Consider the following 6,000-nt stretch of genomic DNA (forward strand, 5'->3'; position numbering starts at 1 on the left):
ATTCAGTAGGCATTCCGTTATCGACTTGAACACAATAAAGACTGCGTGTGTGTGTGTGTGTGTGTGTGTGTGTGTGTGTGTGTGTGTGTGTGTGTGTGTGTGTGTGTGTGTGTGTGTGTGTGTGTGTGTGTGTGTGTGTGTGTGTGTGTGTGTGTGTGTGTGTGTGTGTGTGTGTGTGTGTGCGGTGATGGGTGAATATACTGTTTCACATAATGTTGCTGCCCCCCTCCATGTCCCCCAAAGTTCACACCCATATGCTGCGTGCAGTCTCTCTCTCTCTCTCTCTCTCTCTCTCTCTCTCTCTCTCTCTCTCTCTCTCTCTCTCTCTCTCTCTCTCTCTCTCTCTGAATGTCAATTAGGAAGTGTTCAATTCCCAGCTCATGTACTCAAGTTCTGGCTTCAGAGGAAAAACAGGACTTGTTTGAAATAAAAGCCTAGCCTCCTACAGCAGCTTAAAGAAGATCATCTACTTGAGGTTTAAAGTGGAGGCCGTCATCAAGCCAAATTCTGATATATTCATGATATATAACAGGAGACTAACTTCTTTCCCTGAGCAGTAATAATATCTTAAGTGTTCTCAGGATTCCATTTGAGAATGGCCTTACCAGAGTTTTATCAGCATTTAAAATCAGTTTAATTGGGAAAGCTCATTCTGAATCATAAAAAGGCTGCATGCAATTTGGCAAGAACCAGCATCACATTAGCCTCGGTAGACAGGCTTTCTTTCCCTGTATAATTTGCATAAAAATGAGATTTGGCATCATTTTGACCTAAACGAATGATAGCACACCTAAGGCAGAACCATCAAGCTGGACATCTGAGAGAACTACCCCACTGCCTGTTCAGATAGTTTCAGAATAAGATGAGTATGAAAAGCTTCAGACAGTTCAATAAATAAAGATGCACAAGTGTGACTCAAAATGCCAATACTATCATTCTCAACCTTTATCGTCACAGTAATAGTACCATGTTGCTTTCAGAAGCCAGTAAGACTTTTAGATGTAATGTAATTTATATCTAAGATCTACTTTTTGAGTATATACAGGTTTAATGTTTGTTTTTAGTTTTAAAAATCACACCCGTGTGAACTGAGTGGTGCAAGGTCTTATATAGCCTGATCAGCTGTGGTCTGACGTAATGTCAGTGACCATAGTAACCATGCTCATTTTTTTGGGTCCCACGTACAGGTACACACACGTACAGGTACACACATACATAGACACAAAGTTACAGACAAAGCTGGTTGTTGGAATGGTTTGCACCACTCAAAAACTGAAGAGAAATTAATGTTTGTTTTGTCACCGTTTTTTTTACATCATCATTACATCACCTACAATCATACCTCGATGTTGTAAGATAAGGGTGCCCCTCACTTCACACGGGTGTGATTTTAGGGGCGCTAGCCCCTTCTATATGGGTTTAATGTTTGTTTTTAGTTCAATGTTTGTTTAAAAAAATTACCTCATCTTGTCCCTAACACAAACATTAAATGTCATTAACAATAAAGATAATTTAATGTTTGTTTTGCATCACCATTACATCACTAATCAACATGAGTTAGACTTTAATATATTAGCGCCCCTCACTTCACACGGGTGTGATTTTTTTATGTGTATTGAGCACTGTTAAATAAGTTTCACGAGGGCACATACTGTAAATGCTCACTTTTAAGCTTTTCAAGGATCTTTCTTTCTTTTCAAAATCTTTTTATTCAGGGTTTTATAACAGAAGCCCAGGGACAAGTATGAATGTCAACCATTCAGCGTCTTAGAAAAACAAACATCATATTCACACAAGAGTCTTCAGTGTTCAAGTGCAGTCAGTTACACATAAGCATTAGGTTAGACCACTCTTAAGTATTGGGGACTCAGAGGAAAAACAAACATTGTTTTTCAAGGATCTTAATCAGAACTGACAACTTAGAGATGAGCTTACAGTATAAATATGTATATAAAATCAATAGTATTAAGTATTAAGCTGTCTGGGCCAACTAAGGTGCCATACTTCATCAATAGACCATGGAGAGAAAGAGAAGGTTTGACTAGGTATAATAGGTATTATTAGGTATGATAAACTGTAGCATATACACAGGTGCCGAGTTGGAGACAGAATCAAGTTTTCACTGGCAGATAAAGTTCTGATGGCTTTAACTTACTGTATTGTCAGGCAGCCTCCTTTGTTCTCATCAGTTAATGTAGGCTATAACAATTACTGTTTGCTAATGATTCTCCAGAACATTATATCTACCATTATAAAGTATAATTAGTTTGAAGTAAATCTATTATGAACAACCCCTACAGCACCCTGTCTTTAATATCATCAGAAGCAATTCCAAGACAATTACATTAATCAGTTTGCATAGTATAAATTGTATCTTGCCTCAGGAAAGCTGCACCTGAGAGAGAGAGAGAGAGAGAGAGAGAGAGAGAGAAAGGGGCATTTTGAAATTCTTTGTGAGTAAGTAAGTAATGTCTGTGGGGGGAACTTGAACTTGGAGTGATACTACACTGTTTGCAACCATGGGAACAGTTCATATTTCAACACATAGGGGAACTGACTGTTCAATGAGGTGTGGTTCATTTATCCATTCATTCATTCATTCATTCATTCATTCATTCATTCATTCATTCATTCGTTCATTCATTTTTGCAACATGTATCCTTGGTTGGAGCCAGCTAATGATATGAGACTGTCCATTTGGACCACTATATTGCCAAAAATAGTGTGCAACTTTGCCACATCCAGAAATCAGACCGGTAACAAAGAAATCTATTCTTAGCCCATGTCCCCAATCGCCAATGGTCACTATGTTACTGTCACACTCACAGACTTTTGTGATTTTGTCATTGATTTTAGTGTCTAGTTTTCTTGGTTCTATGTTTCTGTTTGTGCCAAGCTGTCCTGTGCGTGTGTGCGTGCGTGCGACGTGTGCAGTGAATGATGGGCGAATATAAACGGTTTCACACATCAGTGTCTGTTTGCCCCAGTGGAGTTCACACCCACAGACTGCTGTCTTACTGACTTCTCTCTCTTATTTGTTCTCTCCGAATCTGTCTGTCTGTCTGTCTGTCTGTCTGTCTGTCTGTCTGTCTGTCTGTCTGTCTGTCTGTCTGTCTGTCTGTCTGTCTGTCTGTCTGTCTGTCTGTCTGTCTGTCTGTCTCTCTCTCTCTGAGTGCATCTCTCCTCTCTGTCAGCATTCTCCGTTATTGACTCTCTATCTCCCTCTCTCTCCTTTACAGACTCTCTCTCTTTTCTTTCGCTCCTTTCCTCTTTCTTTCTCTACCTCTCACTCTGTTTCTCAAGTTGCATGCCACCATCTCCCACCTCGACAACAATAGGCTGCTGTCTTATTGACTTCAGTGCAGCTTTTAACGCCACAGGTCCCTCCAGGTTGACTGTTAAACTGTCTAACCCGGATTAACCCTGGATTCCATGACTGACGTACCCCCTCCATGAGTTGGACATCAGTAGAGAGGACGAGCAGCTTGGTGTGCACATCACTGAGTACTTGTCATGGACAATGCACACAAACACTGTGGCAAGGAAGGCTAGATACTCCCTGTATCTGCTCAGACAGCAAGTCATAAAGAATGCCCTAAAAACCTTCCACTCAGCTACCACTCAGATCATTATGACAGGGGCTATCACTGTTTGCTATGGGAATAGCTCCCATAGCAATACGCCCTGCACAGGGTGCTCTGGGGACATTCCGTATTATCATAGTCTCATATTCCAGTGGGTGTTTGAGAAGAGCTAAAGGGATTTTTAATAACAACATCCTTAAAGGTTGTGCATGACTAATAATTGAGTCAGTGGCTCACATAAAAAAACATGAGCTGCTCTTTTCATCGATCGTTCAAAGATCTTTCTACTCATTATTGGTTTGTCTGATCTCTCTGTATAAAGACACAATCCTACTATACATGTGCAAAATCTCTGTACATCAATGTGACGTATCTTGAGAACGGTTTGACCGATTGACTTCAAACTCTGCGTGCACGTCACCATGGACCAAAGGAGTACAGTGCCCAATGTTAAATCGGTAATGGGCCGCAGATCTGACCAATGTGTCTATCAGTGTTCATTTTGTTGACTATTAAGACAAGAAATAAAAGACTAAAGTTTTTGATATTTAGTCGACTAAGACTAGACTAAGACTAAACTATTTCAGAAGACTATTCAAAAGACTAAGACTAAATCTTTCCTGGTGAAATTAACATTGCATTATTAAGATTAAGACTAAAAGACTAAAAGACTAAAAGACTAAAAGACTAATATTTTGATATAAGACTAGACGAAGACTAAATCATTTCAGAAGACTAAATAGGACTAAATGGTGTGTTATTCAAAAGACTAAATCAAAATCTGCTGAAAGGATTACCACTGGAGGCTTTCTTCACCCTCCCAATAACTGATTGTGGGGGTTAGCAGAGATGGAGTACCCGTAGAGAGGCCGGGGAATTGGGAATTGGCTTTACTAAATTGGGACTTGAAGGGAAGGAAATGTTTTTTCTTTTGTCTTGAAGGGGCATGATTTGTGCAATAATACTCTTTTCATTATGTCTGCCCTATGATTCCTGAGATCTATACTATTGAAATTACAATTAAATGATTTTGAAAAGAGAAGAAAAGATTAACACTGGTGGCCATAGGCAGATATGGAGATCCAGACCGCTGTCCACAACCATCCGACAACAGATATGGCGACATGGGCCAGACCGACTTCAAACTTTGCATGTGTATCGCAGAGGAAATGGCGATACGCCAAGAAAAAGGGGTTGAAGCTACGTTTCCCCCTTTGCTGGAATACTGTAAGGTGATCTGTTGTATACTGCCTCTGCCAAATGCTTGCTATGGCTGGATGCTGGGTTCCACAGTGCTCTGAGGGTTGTCACAGGCTGCAAATCTGTCACTTACCATTGCACCCAACATGGACTTTGCACAGACTCACTCATTGGCACTCGTTGCTTCCCTCTTACATTTGTTAGTATTAGTAATGATAGTTTATGTTCAAACGGCAGCCTCTTGCTCTCGTCCCTGAGGCTGAAACTGAACAGAGTTACAGTGTTCCTCTCTGGGAAAAACCTTAATCAAAACAGAGGGACTTACTGTAGGTCAGCAGACGTACAGTATGGGAAAATGAAGACCTGTCCCTCGGATAAGATCAGTAGAATGTCCCCTTACTGGACTAGAGGTTTGTTAACTAGAGGTCTGTTAAACGTGTGTGTGTGTGTGTGTGTGTGTGTGTGTGTGTGTGTGTGTGTGTGTGTGTGTGTGTGTGTGTGTGTGTGTGTGTGTGCGTGTGGGTGTGCGTGTGCGTGTGCGCGTGCGTGCGCGTGCGTGCGTGGCAGCTGCCACGTTGAAATCCTGTGATTTACTGTAGCTTCATGCCAGACACCATCATGGAGAATGGGCCTCCAATGCTGATACAGTATGTTTCTGACTCCCAGGAAGATGTTTCTTAATGTAGTTCATCCATTATTCGCAGTTGATTAATATGTGAAGGTTTAGCTGTCTGACGGACAACTTTATGATACGGATGCCAGTTGCTACATGTGTGTTTAATTACCCTGTTACATTCAACATGGGCTGATTGGCTACCACCCAACAAGATCCGCTCCTCATTTGCATATAATTGACGCTTTCCGTGAGATTGCTACCTGCCTGCTTCCATCGGAAATTAATTGGAAGCATATTCTGCGCCTTACTCCACTTAAGTGTATCTGCACTATAACTGCACTATAACTCTACACAGCTGCATCATGGGAAAATAATGTAAATCGAGGAACTTTGAATGTGTTTCTGCCACTGCAACTACAAGCAGCATTCAATGTGTATTAAATGCATATTATAAAATAAAATGAAATTCCTGCTGTTATCAAAAGTCATATTCTGGCCCGGGTCGCCGGCGTGGTGCTCCAGGCACCCTAGCCTGCAATGCCAGCCTGACAGCGTGTCGTGGGTTCGAATCCGGATCCCGGACGACTTTTTTTGCGTGTC

The 6,000-nt window shown here is 41.2% G+C and overlaps 1 protein-coding gene across 1 annotated transcript in view; it reads left to right on the forward strand.

The window, feature by feature from the left end:
- Window positions 1–6,000, forward strand: part of LOC306943331 (vasoactive intestinal polypeptide receptor 2-like) — a gene marked incomplete at its 3' end in the record, with an annotated part of 95,747 nt that overhangs the window by 44,473 nt on the left and 45,274 nt on the right. The gene's annotated exons all lie outside the window — the stretch shown is intronic.

This window comes from Electrona antarctica, assembly GCF_951216825.1.
Source record: "Electrona antarctica genome assembly, chromosome: 19".
NCBI classification, from domain to species: domain Eukaryota; kingdom Metazoa; phylum Chordata; class Actinopteri; order Myctophiformes; family Myctophidae; genus Electrona; species Electrona antarctica.